The sequence below is a fragment of the Chionomys nivalis genome, chromosome 19, assembly GCF_950005125.1.
Source record: "Chionomys nivalis chromosome 19, mChiNiv1.1, whole genome shotgun sequence".
In the NCBI taxonomy this organism is placed as follows: Eukaryota; Metazoa; Chordata; class Mammalia; order Rodentia; family Cricetidae; genus Chionomys; species Chionomys nivalis.
In genome coordinates, this window is record NC_080104.1 from 37,201,264 (window position 1) to 37,217,698 (window position 16,435).

At 45.0% G+C, this 16,435-nt stretch overlaps 1 protein-coding gene across 1 annotated transcript in view; it reads left to right on the top strand.

Moving 5' to 3' along the window:
• Positions 1 to 206: 206 nt before the first annotated feature.
• Gpr45 (G protein-coupled receptor 45) overlaps positions 207 to 16,435 on the top strand; it is a 61,930-nt gene continuing 45,701 nt past the window's right edge. The window contains exon 1 of the mRNA XM_057751355.1: positions 207 to 601. The gene's annotated coding sequence lies outside the window, so the exon portion shown is untranslated. The remainder of the gene's footprint in view (positions 602 to 16,435) is intronic.

Consider the following 16,435-nt stretch of genomic DNA (forward strand, 5'->3'; position numbering starts at 1 on the left):
GGGTCACAAAGGGCTCAGACCCCGCTGTCACCTCTCAGATGGCTGTCGCTAGCCAGCCTTCGGCCACTTAACCTTCAGGTCTGTTCGCCGGTGGAGGTGGATAGGCTGGTTGGCCTGGGGCAGAGGTGTGCCGGCACCGAGGGAGGCGGGAGCTGGGCCGTTGGGAGCCAGGCGGCTGAGGCGGGGAGTCTAGCATGTTCCTGGGGTTGCTGGCGGACGCGGGGGTGGGTGGAGACGATCACGATTGAGGAGGAACACACAGGCGCACTCACCGCCTTCCTCCTTCCCTTCCTCTTCCTCCCACCCCGCCCCCAGGGGGGCGGCACCCTGGTCCCTGGGGGGAGGTCTGCACCCCCGGAGGGTGGCGGCCCGGAAGGAGGGCTGGGGTTGGGGCTGCTGCGGTGGGTGGCGGACGCCACGGGCCCCTCCCCCGCGCTCCCTTGCTGCCTCCCCGCGCTCCCCGCCCTTCCTCCTCTCCATCCTCTCCATCCTCCCCATCCTCCTCCTGGTCCCCGGCAACCGCAGCTAGGGGAGCAGCCGGCAGCACCCGGGCCGCTCAGCCTTTGTCTCGGGCCGCCGGACGCGCCGGGCCCAGGGCAGCGTAAGTGATGGGGGCCGGGACCGGGCCGTGGGGGGCTCGGCGGGGCGGGCCCTGGCGCGGGCGCTGCCGCGGGGGGAAAGAAAGGGCTGGGGGGAGGAGGGGTAGTAAGTGATGGGAGGCCGGGCCGGAGGAACCAAGGCTGCGATGCTCGGGCGGAGCCGGCGCGGGAGTTCAGAGGGGCGCGTGGCCGGCTCGTGGGGCGCCGCAGCCTCGCGCCAGCGAACGTGCGGCTTGGGTGCAAATCCTGTTTCTCCGGGCAGAGGCCACGCGGGGACGGCGGAGGCTGCGAGGACTGTCAGTCATGGAAAAACGGGAGAAGAGCCGGCCCAGCGTCACTGCCACCACTGTCACCACCATCACCATCACCACCACCATCACTGGTCGTCGCCCATCCCACCACCCCGCCTCACCCCCATCTCATCTCCCCGCGCACCGCCAACTTTGTCAGACCATTTCCTTTGCATCGGGTAATACTTGGACAGAATGATCGCGAGTGAGCGCAGCTGCTGTGGGATGTTTATCCAACAGGCCACTGGGCTGCCTTGGATTTCCCGTCAGGGAAAGGGGCCTGCGATGCCGCCTCTGCATAGCCACTAAGGTGGCTCGATGTCCGGCTGTTTAATCCTGGTGCTAGAAGGGACAGAGATACTTGTCTCACTTGTTAACGTCGAAAGAGACACTACAGTAATGTCTTCATCAAACCAGAGATTTGGGGTTTAAAACTTCATCTCTTATCTCTTAAGTGTCAAAGTATTAATGGCAAATGAAAACTTAAATGAAACTTTGACCAAACTATTCCAAAAAAGAAGCAAAAGCAGGTATTTTGTAGGAAAATCACTTCAGCTTGCTAAGGGCAGTGCCAGTCCACCTTTAGTGCTGGATCTCTGGTGAGGCTCATTATTTTGGATGCATAGCATGTACCCCTGGGTGCTTTTCACCCCACCGGAAGAATGTCTTAATTACTGGGTTTCAAAACTGTCTTTTGCCAGCTCAGCACAGAATAGTGGGGACAAACATTCCTAGAGTGGGCCTGGGCACCTCCCTTCTTTTGAAGATGCAATAAGACCCTAAGCACATTCTTTATTTTCCTTATTGTTATTGGAATTTTAGGAAAACCCCACTTGGGTTGCCACATGGTAAGGGGTCAATAGGGATTCATTTTTAAGATTCTTAATCTTGTTAATAAAAAAAAAAATTGCAAGAATGAACTCAGAAGGAAACTCGAGGACAATTTTATTTGAGTTTTATTTTATTTGAACTCCAGGGCAAGCAAGGTGTAAATCTCAGCAGTTTCCAGGAAGAGGATGGAGAAGAGGTAGAGACGGCTCTCCTATACAACAGAAGTGGGTCTCAGAGACAGCTTCAGAAAAGGAGAGTGAGGAAGTCCAGTGTGTTCAGGGCAGCATGCTCAGGCTTTTGGGAAGAAGGAAAAAGATAAAAAAGAAGGGAAAAGGAAAAGTTAGGTTTTTCTAAGTAATTGAGAAAACTGAGCAGATCATAGCAGGGCCACACAGCCAGGAGTTTCTGGTAATGATAAGTCTGTTATCTCAAGAAGAAATATTTATTCCTTCCATGTCTTTGGCATGCTTTGAAGCAAATCTGTCTTCCTGAGGGCTGATCTCTTTGGTTAGGTGACCAACAGGCCTGGCTGGATTAACTTTCGTGTTGTGGCTAGCTTGGAATCTTTGGTCTCCATCCAAGGCTAGGGGTAGAGCCGACTCTTTTCCAGGAGGAAATATCTTCTCCTTAATGGCCTTGACATATCCTTGATTGAGGCTACGATAATAGCCTGTCCTCAGAAGAGGTAGCCCTAGGTCTGTGAAGGTGGCCCTCGTGATGTGATTCACCCTGTATCCTGTACCAAGTAGGGAAAATGGCGCTGTTAAAAATAATGTAGGGGCAAGAGCAGTCAGCATGCTTTGTGTACGTGTGTGAAACTGTCCATGGACAGACTTTTAACTCATCAAAAAGAGAAATAATTTTACGACATAAAATACTAACAATAATAAAGATCTAGCTGGTCCGTACTTGTCACTGGCGTAGTTGGAAATGCCTCCGATGTTGAAGTGTAATTGTGCCTCATGGACTCAGACCTCCGCAGTTTATGAAAAGAGGTTTCAAAGTAGTAATTTTGTGGAGAAAGGTTTTTCTTGTCTAAAAAGTCTTCCAAGTCCCAAATTTAAGTGAGGCATAGTCAGGCATACACAGACTTGTTTCAGAGTAGAAACTTACAGAGCTACCCTACTGTGTCGTAAATTCCGCTCTTTGGGGAAGAAAGCATCTTAATGGGCTGTCGCGTCTTTGCCTGTGTTTTAGTCTTTGCTGCTGCTACAACTAAATACCTGAGACAAACTACTTTATAAACAACAGGCGTTTACCACTGCAGCCCTACAGTCAAGACCCCAGGTTAGCGTCTCCTGAAGACTTGCTCTCTGATTCATAGATGGTCCCTTTAGTTAGTCCTTGTGTGACACACGAGCCTAGGAAGCTCCCTCGGGCATCTTACAAGGGTAGCAATTCCATTCCTTAGCGTGAACTCTTACTCATTAATCATAGCCTATGAATATAAGCACATTGAGGGATAGAGTTCAAGGTGTGAATCCAGGGAGCACCCGAACATTCTGTCCGCAGAGGCCCACCATTGAGTTCTCTTGTAGAGAATGTTGTAGATGTTTTTAGCTTGTGTGAGTTTTTATATCCCCACTCAAGAAATAGGCTACAAATTAAAAATAATGTATTTGTTTTGTTTTGGAGTTTGGGGTCCTGGGACTTGATCCCCAGACCTCGTGTGAGCTGAGCATATACTCCACTGAGCTACAGCGCCACGTTCTCATCTTTGAAGTATTTCCATACATCACGCATCACTCGATGCATTTTTGCTGATGCAGATCCTGCCTTGTGACCCTTTTTAGTCAGGACGTCTTCAGATTATAGTCACTCCTTGACTTTTAAACAATACAGAAAAGCAGGTTTTTTTTTAAAGTAATCTCTAAATGTTATAAAAACTTGTTCCATTAAATCTACTTGGCTCACTAAGGGTGCTGGCCCTGCGTCCAGTGTTGTATAGATATGGGCCTTGTTAGGGCAAGAATGGAAAACCAATAACGTGTGGGCAGTGCCCCCCAGATTCAGGGTGTAGGACTGGAAAGGAGGCAGATTGTAATGGAGTTCTCTTTGGAGGCGGAAATGGGAGGCTCCCAAGGAGCTGTGAGCTTTTCAGCAGGAAACAGAGACATGAGTATTGACCAACTCTAACACAGAAGGAAAAGGGAAGGCATTCTGCATGTGGAGTCCTGTCTGAAGTCATTAGCTCAGAAGAGCAGAGAGACAGAGGACTGAAGTCATTAGAGATAGCTGGGGTTTGGGGGTACAGGGACCGTCAAGTAAATGCTCAAAGGTCTGCCCTTGGAGGCTTGCAGCACTGTTCCAAGGGCTGGGACTAACTCTAGTGGCGGACATGGTAAGGAGACAGCTGAGGAGCTGGCTGACTGATCAATCATACCCAGATAAGGAGGTGTGGATGGGTGGATGCCTGGGCATTCAGCTGAGGGATAGGACAGCTCCACTGGGTGGTGGTGATGGATCTGAGGTTAGAAGGGAGAATTGGCACAACCTCATGTTTGACAGGGGGAAATTCATGGCTGACTCTTGGGTTTCTTAGGTCCTGGGAAATGCATGATAAAACCACTGGAGATAGGAAGGACCTAGTTTACATGATACTTTGGGCTTTGTAAAAATGTGTTTCTTTTTGACTGACAGCAGCAATTACACCTGAAGGGCGGGCCGTGCAATAAGTCATGCCCCCTGTAGTATGCAATGATGAGTTGAGGGTAATCGACTTAGTATTTCTAGTCCCTTGCCATTTCTTTCTGTTGCGTGCCTCTGATTCTTTATAAACATGGAGCAGGGGGCTGTCGGGAGCAGATCTACTCCTCAGTGCTATACAACATTAGAATGTCTCCCTTCCGTATAACCACATTTTAGAACGGCACGTTCAGCTTCTCTTCCCCTGATGCGGCTCTTCACTTTGTTGTTGTTGTGTTGTTGTTTGTTTTTTGAGACAGGTTCTCACTGTGTAGCCTTGGCTGACCTTAAACTCACTGTGTAGATCACGCTGACCCCGAACTCAGAGATCTACCTACTACCTCAGCCTCCCAAGTGCTGAGATAAGAGGTGTGAGCCACCACACCTGGCTTATCTCATTTTTTGAGAGTCTCACTCTGTAATCTAGGCTGACCTGGAAATCGCTGTGTAACCCAGACTGGCCTTGAACTCAAAGCAAGCCCTCTTGCCCCCATCTCCCAAGCACTGAGAGTTGAGCAAAAGCCATCCTATCTAGCTTCGACACATCCTTTTGTCAGTGTGTGTGGCTTCACTTGCTAGTTAGCATGTGGGATATTTGGAAATGGTATCTACTTAGGAAGTCCTCTGAAACACATAATGATTGAACACATTCTCTGCCGGCACGCTCTGTGACTTGAGGGGCAGTCAGGGAGGAGATACGGCTGTGGAACCACGGGGCCTCCAAGAGAAGCAGGGGCTTGTGGAGACGGCAGTGCAGGAGCAGTGGGGGCCTGAGTGAGATCTGAGGAGCACTCGGAGGAAAGAACTGTTCAAGTTTGATTTTCACTTGAAAATTTCAAAATTGAAAATGCCAACATTTCTTTGGCCTGTTTGGGTTCCTTTCCTTCTCTTTTGTATACTGCTTGACAACCAATTTGAGTTCTGTCTGCTCCGGTTTTGGAGATTTTGCTGCTCTTCTGAAGCCCTTCCCTTTACGGGGACTCGAGATCCTAAAGCACCCACAACCATTGACTCTGGTTCGCCGCCTTCAGCTCTGAACTCCCAGACAGCTCGATCCTGCGGGTAAGTGGATCTCAGCTTGGAACCGCTAGGCACTTGAATTAGCATGTCCAAAAAGCTGCAGAACTGTATTGGGGAATGGACTTTTGAGTATTTGAACTTGTTCGTGTGGAGCACCTGAAAGTGTGTATGCTCCGTGTCTCAAGTGCTCCAATTACACAAGTGCAGTTACTGTACTTGTGATGGTTTCAGGAAGAGAAGAGCTCTTAGGGACAAGGTGATTTTGTTTTTCTTGTTTTTTTTATCCTCTGGTGGTCAGCTTCCCAAGTTTGTTATTTCAGTTGTCAAAAAAAAAAAAAATTAGAGCATATTGCTTTATTTTGCTGTGGTCAGGGGAAAACCATGGTAGGTGGGAGAGACTGGCAGAGGCTTTACTCGTATTTCTGTCCTAAATGAAGACCTCGCTGTTTGTGAGGATAAAGTCTGGTGGAAGGCCTAGGAATTTGGGTGTAGAGAAGGCATTCAGATAGCGAGCGGATGGATGGATTAGGAAGGTGGGCGGGTGGATGGGTGAATGATTTGATGGGTGGATTGTTTGGATTGGGGGCAGATTAAAAAATGGATATGCCCCACTGGTGATATAGCTCAGTGGCAGAGTTCTTGCTTTCCTGCCATCAGTGATGTTCTCAGCCCTGCACATGTGTGTGCAAGTTTCCAGGGACACACACACACACTGATAGATGGTTGGATGGTCGGACGAGTGGATAAGTGAATGGCTGTGGATACTTGTATGCAAGAGCAGGTAAAAGGGACATGTGCACAAACGGATAGATGGATGGCAAAAGGATGGATGGGTGAAAGGATGGATCAGCTAATGGATGGGCAGGTAGAAGGACAGATGAATAAAAAGATGGTGTGATCGTTCTGCTGATTTTCTTTAGAAAAAAAAAAGTAAGATTTCCCCTGAGCAGGGCCCGGTGAAGATGGAAATTGTATAAATCCTGAGAGTCACTCCCACAGTGCTCTCCTGAAAATTCTCTGCTGTCTCAGGTTCTTTATGGAAGAGGGACGTATTGTCCACCACACTGGCTGCTCCATCTGTGGTCCGGACCACACTGTCTAATGACCATGCATGTATTAGGACTGTGAAGTGCTCTAGGAATCCGTGTTGAATGTGCTTAGATGGTGAATTATAGTTTGTGGTTGCCGTTATTGGTCACGACTGCACTTCTGCTCTGCCGGGGACGTCCCAGTCATTTCTGTGTACGTACGAGACATTGGCAGACCTCTTTCTGAGGACAAACAACAAAACAAAACTCCTGTCTGCAGCAAGCAGCGGTCCTTGGCTTAATACTCCTGCATGAATAGTGTGTGTGAGTTCATCCCCAGTGTGTCAGGCCTGTGAGCCATTCATAAAGACAATATGAAGATGCACACGGGATTAACTTCAGTTTGACACAAGGGGAGATTTATAACGATGGCGCAGGTAAGATTGCGCTAGCCCTGGCGGGAAGTGCAAAGGTGGCGGGTCCATGAATGGTGGACTCTGCAGAAACTTCAGCTTCAGGTCTCTAAGAGTGCGGTGCAGAGAAGTGATCTGAAGTTGTCCTCTGTTGAGAGCAAATCCTCAGTGACTTGCTTTCCCGCCCCAAGACTGGTCAATCTCTCATTGGATCCACCTCTGTTGATACCTGCTGGCAATGATGATGACGTGAGACAAACTTGTTTATCTGGAAGCCGTAGACGGTGCTGTTGCGGGTGCATTCTGTTCTCACATAGTCTGTTCAGTAGGCATTGCTGTTGCCACGTCTGTAAATGAAAAAGGAAGCATGTTGCGACTTACTATGGTTTAGATGTGGCTTATGTCACAAGGTTCATGTGTTAGAAACTTGGTATTCAGTATGGGAATGTTAGGAAGTAGTAGGACCTTGAAAAAGTGAGACTTAAGGGAAGATTTCAAGACTGGTTCATCCCTACCCTCTAGCTGTTTACCATGGGTGTCTCTCTCTCTCTCTCCCCCCCCCCACTTCCCTCTCCCTCTCTCCTGTGTGCTTTTTATATATCTCTCTCTGTCTCTCTGTTTCTGTCTCTCTCTCTCTCTCTGCTTTTTCTCTGCTCTCCTCTCTTCCTCCCTTTTGTATGTTCCTGCCCTTGTAATGCCATCTGAGTTCCTCACCAGAATCAATTATTCCAAACCCCATACTGCTGAAACTTCAGAACTGTGGGTTATATAAACATTTCTTCTATTTGTCTCTCTCTCTTTCTCTCCTCTCTCTCCCCCCCTCTCTCCCTCTCTCCTGTGTTCTCTCTCTCTCTCTCTCTCTCCTCTCTTCCTCCCTTTTGTATGTTCCTGCCCTTGTAATGCCATCTGAGTTCCTCACCAGAATCAATCATTCCAAACACCATACCGCTGAAACTTCAGAATGGTGGGTTATATAAACATTTCTTCTATTTGGGAAGCTCTGGGCATAGTTAACAGAAAGCTGGCTAATCGAAGACCACAGAGCCAAGACCAACCCAGGCATGCTATTAAGTCCAGTTTCCCCCTGAGAAATCATTGATAAAAATTTAAATAAAATGTACACCGTATCTCAGAGCTGACAGCTTCTGAATAGTTCCATCTTGATTCTTTGGAAGAATCGACAAATGAGTTAGAAATAAGATCAGAACTGGTAAGTTGCCAGCAAATAGCACATAAGAAAGTGTAGCGCTCACTCCCTAACCCCCACACTTGCTGTTGATCCTGGCAGAAGCTTGGGGGCCTCCTACTCAAGTCTGAGTTGCATACTTGCAACATCAGTGTGAGCTGTGGCTGAGCTGGCACAAGGTACCTCCTTGCGTCAGGGACATCAAACCTGTAAAGGCGGCGTTTTAGCAAAGAACCAGCGGAGGTTCTCTGGGTGCAGTTCATGTAACCCCTGTAAACCTGAGTCTTTGGAACCGTCTGCAGGAAGACAGTAGCTTTCTCATTTCTGAACAGTTTATCCACATCTCTTAAAAGCATTTATGTGATGTCTGATACAATACAAGGAGCCAAAGAGATAAGGAAGTCTGTTTGAAATTATTATTTTTTTTCATCTATGTCCACTTAACCCTTTACTAAAAAAAAAAAAGAAAAAAAAAGACTGAGATACAAAATTAGAATGCAAAGTGATTTTTGAAATGCTAATATTGCTGAGAGCATCCTTCACTTTTGTGTTAATTCCTAACCACAGACAGTCAGGATGTGAAGAATTTCATCTCTGCTCCGGAGACTTCTGGGAGACCTCGGTAATAACCTGGAAGTCTTTATCACTGGGCCTCGTGATTGGTTTTATTTGGGAGATGACAAATCATTTCTATCTAAAACAGGTGACAATACTCCCTCCCTACAGGAGGCTGTCCAGAGCAGGTGGCTGGGGCAGGAAGGAGTTCTGTGGGCGCTTGAGCAATCAGATTTATGGGTGAAAGAGGACGGACCTGCACCGGGGACTACTTGAGGCTATTTTACATGCTGGTTGACTCAGAATGAGTCATTTGCCCCTGTGTGCCTCAGTTTCTTCATCCACAAAATAGAGATTGTTTGTGTGTTTGTCTCCTGTATCAGCTCTCTGTGTGTTTAACTGCCCTGGGATTTGTGTTCTTCATGAGTCAGCAATGACAATGGGACCTTCCATACCATTGGGTGGTCGGCTTGACATTCACAGATGCACTCTGAGGTGCCCCACCTCCACCTGCGTGACACAAATATTTATTTGTGATGCTATTTTTTTCTATATATATCCTAGGTACAAAATAGATACGATGCAAACTGTTTCTAGGGCTGGAGGATGTAGCTCAGTGGTGGAGCCCTTTCTGGGTCCAATCCTCAGTGAAGAGAAAAACTCAAGCTTTTTGCCAATGACATTCAAGTGCTGTAACCATGCACAGAAAAGCCCAGCAACATCTTAGCTTCACAGAACCTTTTTTCTCTACTGTGTTGTTTAGCCCAGCCAGCTCAATGTATGCAAAGCTTCCTAGAATATTAAGAAAGAGGGCTCTGAGTGCTGGGTCTGTGTGCCTGGCATCTCCAGGTCACTTGGCCCTTCTGGGTCTCCATTTCCGTTTTGGTGGAATGGGGCTTCTCAGCTCAGCAAGGCTGGCTTCCTGGGCCACATCCTTCCTTTTCCATTCTGAGCTCTGAATTCATTAAGTGTTCACTGTTAGCCTAATTTCCCAATCACCGAGCACCACATGATGGAGATGAAAGTCATGACTATTTATATTAAACTGTTTCATTATTTCAGAGGGAAGGCGGGAAAGAGCCATGTGCATGAAGCTCTAATTACAGTAATATGGTACATTAGATTACAGTTCTCCTTTGCCCTAGTTTATTGATGATCATAGCCCAAGAAAGCCAAGAGCTTCCTTCCCATGCTTCCTTTGCCCATGTTCCACATATCCAACCTGTACTCACGAAGGAACAAAACAAAAATGAACGGAAATAATGAATGAGCCTTATTTCTTAAATCATCACTGAATGGCAGGGCAGGGTCTGTGCCCACTTCACACAGCACTCAAAAGTGACAGGCACACTTTTGTGTGCTGACATAGTTTCCCTTCCTCTGCATTTGGTGTGCAGGATCCATAGGGACGGTTGTCACCAAATGTAGGGCTGTGCCACTAAGAGGGAACAAGGGAACAAGGCAGAACATCTTTATAGACCAAAAGTGTTTCTTAACTAATTTGAAGAGGATATATTAGTCAGAGAGTAAGATAACACCTAGTTCTGGCGAGGGCTCAAGGACCTATGAACAGTATGGTCTTCTCCTGCCAATGCCCAAGGACGGTACAGAGAGCAGGTCTGTGTGTCTGTCTTCTGCCTTTCTCCCACTTTTTATGAAGCTGCAAGGATTGGAATCTTGAGGCTCCACCCTGTCAATCCATCCTAATCTTCATTACCTTTCACAGGCCCCACCTCTAAGCATCAAGGATGAATGGTGCTTCACCCTCCTAATAACACAATAGGGATGGAATTTCAGCATCTAAAGCCTTGGGAGGCTTATTCTGATGCCTGCAAACATAGGTAGGTCCCAGAGGTCTGCAGTGTATTGAGTTAGAAGATCCAAATACCAATCTCAAGTGAAGACTTCTTCTAGAGAGAAGGCAGCAAAGAACAAAAAACACCTGGCCTCTGCCTAGTGTAGATGCTACCAATACAGTGTTAGCAGAGCATCCTCCATGGGGCCACTGAACAGTGCTTCATTCATTAGAAAGGAATGGATGTCATAACACGATGCCATAATACCAGCATGGGTGGGGGATGCAAGTCTCTGATGGTCAAGTTCCTCTTACCAGCTGACACAAAACATCACACACACAAAAAAAAATGAATGCATAGGAAGTGAGGGAGAGAGAGAGAGAGAGAACACAAAAGAGAAAGGTAAAGTGATAGATTCCAGTCCTAATACCAGTGACTACATTAAATATAAGTGGTCTAAATATACCAAATAAAAGACAATTGGCAGCGTGGGTTTTAAAACATCATTTACCTATATGATGCCTATAGGAAGTCAACTCCAGATATAATGATATAGATAGAAAACAATGGTGCTAAAGTTATGCCATGCTAATATTGATTCCAAAAGGAAAAATTGTTACAATTGCTAATATCAAGTGAGGTTAGCTCAGGTTAGACAAAACAAGACAGAAACAGAGAAGGACATCACACCAAGAAAACGTGTACACGCCAAACACAGAGTGCACACTATGCAAAAACTGGTAGGTCTGAACAGAAATTGATAGAGAAACAGATAAACCCACAACTCTAATTGGAGACTTTATAAATATTTAATTTTTAAAAAATGTTAAGGATCTATATGCGTGTTTGTGTATGAGTTTGTACTCATATAAGTGTAGGTGTTCAGGGAATCCAGAAGAGGACATTGGCTCCCTGGAGCTTGAGTTACAGGCATTTGTGAGCTGCCTGCGGTGGGCGATAGGAACGGAGGTCCTCCACAAGGCCGTATATGCTCTTAGGAACTGAGCCGTCTCTGAAGTCACCATGGTTGGAGACTTCAATACTATCTCTAAGCATCAAATTAAGTAACTCTATGAAAACAAACACAGATGTAGGACAGAGTGACATCACCCTGTCAACTCTTGTGAACTTCTCCATCGGCAACAGAACACACACACCCTGCGCGAGCTCAGGGAACATCAGTGGAGTTCTGCTGTGTCTGTGTGAAGAACTAACTGTTGCAAACTTAAAAGGACTGGAAGTTTAAATGTATTTCTTTGATAAAAATGGAACCAGACTAGAAAGTTGATCATAAAATATTCAAACCCTTATAGGCCAAACCTAACATTTTAAAACAACTCCTGCATAAAAGAGACTATCTCAGAGGAAATAAAAATACATTAAGATGAATCAAAATGAACATGCAGCATATCAAAATTCATGAAACACAGCTAAGGCAATTCTGAAAGGGAAATTTGCACATGGACACCTCTCAAGCCAACGTTCTAAACCTTCACCTCAAGAAACTAAAGAAAAAAAATTGTGTTAAAGAAAAGGCCAAAGCAAGGAGAAAAGAACAGCAAAAAATTACAATAAAAAATGCGTGTATTTAGGGTGCTAGGAAGATGGCTCAGTTGCTAAAGCAGTTTCAGCACAAGTGTGAGGTTTGGAGTTCAGATCCCAGGACCCAGGCGGAAACACAGAAGTGGAGAAGCCCACCAGTAATACAGCTGTTGGGAGGCAGAGACTAAAGATCACTGGACCAAGCTAGCTGACAAGACTGGTCAAATCAGCAAGCTCCAGGTTCAGTGAGAAATGTTGCTTTGGAAAGTGGCATGTGATTGGAAAAGATGACCAACACCAGCCTCTGGCTTTCAAAGGTACACACGTACGCATGGGCACACACACACACGTGAGCATACATACACACACTCTCACACAGCACACACACATGGAATTTTTAAAGGTTCTTTTGAGTTGCATGTGTATATGTGTGCATGCATGCATGCATGTGTGTTGAGGAGAGAATACTACCTGAGGGAAAGTACCTAAAGAGACCAGAGGTGTTAGATCCCCTGTAGTTGGAATTACAGGTGGTGGTGAGCCACCCCACGTGAGTGCTGGGAGCCAAATTCTGGTGCCTGCAAGAGTGCTGCACACTCTTAGCTACTGAGCCATCTCTCTAGACACTTGTATTTTTTTTAACATTTAGTGTGTGTGTGTGTGTGTATACAGTCACGCTCAAATGACTCATTACATGCATGTGGATATTAGAAGGCAACTCAAGGAAGTTAATTCTCTGCTTCTACCTCGTGGGTTCTGAGGATTCAGCTCAGGTTGTCAGGAGTTGGACCATCAGCCTTGCTAACTAGGGCACTTACCCGCCAAAGCATCTCGTCAAGTCCTCCCCCAGTTTTCTTTCAGGCATTTGGAAACAGAAATATATATACATATATATATATATGAGAAATACAATGAAATAAATAGCTGATTCTTCGAACACAACAATAAAAAGAAACCAATCAAACAATAATACAGACAAGGAAAGGGCAGAAATGGCTAGTCTCAAGGCGAAACAACATACTACAGCTCCTGTAAATGCCAAGAGGTTAACAAGAGAATTTCAAGAGCTACTCCAGTCAAGAAAAAGACCTAGATGAAAAAGACAAGTTCCTGTGCAAAAAGAAACAAGAAAAGAAGCATACAAGCCACCACAACTTCCCCGTGCTGGTTTGGTTTTGTCAACCTGCAGCAAACTGCAACCACCTGGGAAGAAGAAACCTCAATTGTGACATTTCTTCCATCAGGTGGTCCTGTAGGTGTTTCTTAACTAATGATTGATGTGAAAGGGTCCCGCCCACTGTGGACGGTGCCACCTCTGGATACACGGCCCTGGTTTATAAGACAGCAAACTGAGCGAGCTGTGAAGGTTGAGCCAGGAAGCAGCCTTCCTCCATGAGTCCTGCCTCTGTTTCTGCTTGAGTTTTTGCCCCAACTTCCTCTAATACTGGGCTGTAACCTGTGAGCTAAATAAACTCTTTCCTCCTCAGGTTGTTTCTGGGCAGTGTTTCCACACAACAAGAGAGATCAACTAGAACAACCCCAATATGAAATAGATCCTTCAGAGAGCTCTATAATTCTCATAATTGATTCCTAATTTAAAGTCTTTCAGAAGAGAAATCTCAAGTTAAGATAGTTTCACTGAAAAAAAAATGCTACTGAAATTTTGAAGTAAAATTGACACCAGTTCTACTCAATGACTTCTAGAAAATATAGGAAATAATATTTCCATTTTAACGAGGCCATTATTGACCCAATACAAAAACCAGGTAAAAATAATATACAAGGAAGACACCACAAAAATAAATAAAATGCGGAATTCAACATCATATGAAAATGTTATACACGCATCATGATTAACCAAGGATTATTTCAGTTCTGCAAGGCTAGTACAATTTATTAAAAACCAATCGATGTAACATAGCACATCAACAGACTCAAGAAGATTCACATTAGCCAGGCGATGGTGGCGCACGCCTTTAATCCCAGCACTCGGGAGGCAGAGGCAGGCGGATCTCTGTGAGTTCGAGACCAGCCTGGTCTACAGAGCTAGTTCCAGGACAGGCTCCAAAACCCTGTCTCGAAAAACCAAAAAAAAAAAAAAAAAAAAAAAAAAAAAGATTCACATTATCATGCCACCTGATGTAGAAAAAGCATCTGACATCACCCAATACCCATTTATATTCCCAACAACTAGAAAATAAGGAGTATAGCAGGAACTTTCCCATCTGGGCATCCAGATATCCAGAGAGTCTGAGAAGTAAGAACACATTTCATGTTGAAACACTGGGCCTGTCCCCACCTCTTGCTCATTAGTTTTCATCAACTTGACACAAACTGGAGTCATATGAGAAGCAGAAACTTCAATTGAGAAAACACTTCTACCAGATAGGCTTGGAGGAAGCTCGTGGTGTATTTTTCAGATTGATGATTGAGGTGGGAGGACCCAGCTCTTGGTAGGCAGAGCTATGTTTGGACTGGTGACTCAGAGACCTATAAGAGTAACCCAGTAAGCAGCACTCCCCATGATCTCTGTATCAGTTCCTGCCTCCAGGTTCCTGCCCTACTTGAGTTCCTGCCCCAACTTCCTTTGATGATGAACTATGATGTTGAAGAATAAGCCAAATAAACCCATTCCTCCCCAAACAGCTTTGGCCATTGTATTTTATCACAGCAATAGAAACCCCAACAAAGAATCTCTAAGATCAGAAATAAAGAAGTCTGTGTTCATCACCCTCCCCCTCAGAAACGTAGTACAGGGAGCTCTTACCTCTGTAATAAGACAAGAAAGGGGAAATACAAGACTCGCTAACCACAAAGTAAAAAAAATAAAAGTATCCTCTGCAGGTGGCATGCCTATGAAAACTAATGAACACTTAGAAACTAGAATTAAGAATGGGAAACTGTGTAGTCATGAAAAAACATGGAAATTCTAGGTGTAATATTTTAAAACCAATATAAAGTACTTCAACAAACTGCAGAATACTGATGAAAGAAATCAAAGAAAACCCAAATCAATGGAGACACTCACTGTTCTCATAGATTTGAATAATCAATGTAGCAAAGCAAAGTCTATTGAAATTAATACATATTTTAACACAGTTTATGTCCTAGTACCAAGATGATCTTCTTGTGGATGAAGATAAGATTATGCTAAAATATAAAAGGAAAGGCAAAACCTAGAATATTTTAAACAACTTTTAATTTTTTATTAAAAAATTATAATATGCCCACATCATCTCTTCCTTCCCTTCCCCCACTTCCAAGCTCTTCCATGTACTCCCTCCCCTTGTTCTCTCTCTCAAATTCATGATTTCCTTTTCTTTAATGATTGTTACATGTATGTCCATGCACATTCCTAGATATATAAATACAATGTGCTCAGTCTGCATAAAACAAAAAATGTGGACTTGACTTAAATCTTCTATTTTCCTCCTCCTCCTCTTCTTCTTCATCGTTGTCGTCCTTCTCCTTTGAGACAGGGTTTCTCTATGTAACAGCCCTGGTTGTCCTGTAACTCACCTGTAGAGCAGTTTGGCCTTGAACTCACAAAATTCGACCTACCTCTGCATCCCAAGTACTGGGTTAAAGTCATATGCCACCATTGCCCGGTATTAAATCTCCTGTTTTGTACAAGAGATTAATGTTTGACCACAGATTGCAATTTCAAGTATAAACTTTTAGAAGAAAACATAGCATTTTGAGCTTGTTGAGAAATTGGGTTGCAGAACATTAAGGGCTTTTGTGGGTGGAAGTGATCTGTTACCCACACTCAGGGAATAGTCTTTCTCACCCGTAGGTGTGTCTTCTTTTCTCTACCAGGAGCATCAGAATGGCTTCCACTATCATCCTCAACTGCCCTATTGCTACTTAAGTAAAAACTAAGGAAATTCTCCATCAAATATGAAGTACAGAAAAGAAGAAAGGAGAGAGCGGGGACCCTGTTAGAAGAACCTGGCACAGTGCTTTGTTGTACCACAGGGTGCTGTATATCAATAAATATGGGGTAATTAGGGTTACCATTGCTGTAATGAAATACAATGACCAAAAGCAACTTGGGAAGAAAAAGGTTTATTTCGCTCCTACTTCCTGATCACAGTTCATCATCCGAAACAGAGAGGACGAGAACTCAAGCCAGACAGGAACCTAGAGGCTGGAGTTGAAGCATAGGACATGGATGAGTACTGCTTACTGGCTTACTCCCCTTCATTTGCTCATTTTGCTTTCTTATAGAACCCAGGACTAGCAGCCCATGTATAGAACCACGCACAGTGGGCTGGGTCCTAGCCCATCAATCACTAATTAAGAGAATCCCCTGCAGGCTTGCCTACAGCCATTTACACATCTTTCTAAAAAAATCTATTTGAGTCCTTTGATCATTTTCTAACAGGGATACGCTTGCTGTTGCTGAGTTGCGGAAGTTCAACAAGTGTTTCAGATATTAACCCCCTGGTGGACACACTTTTCAAACTTCTTCCTAATTTGTCTTCTCA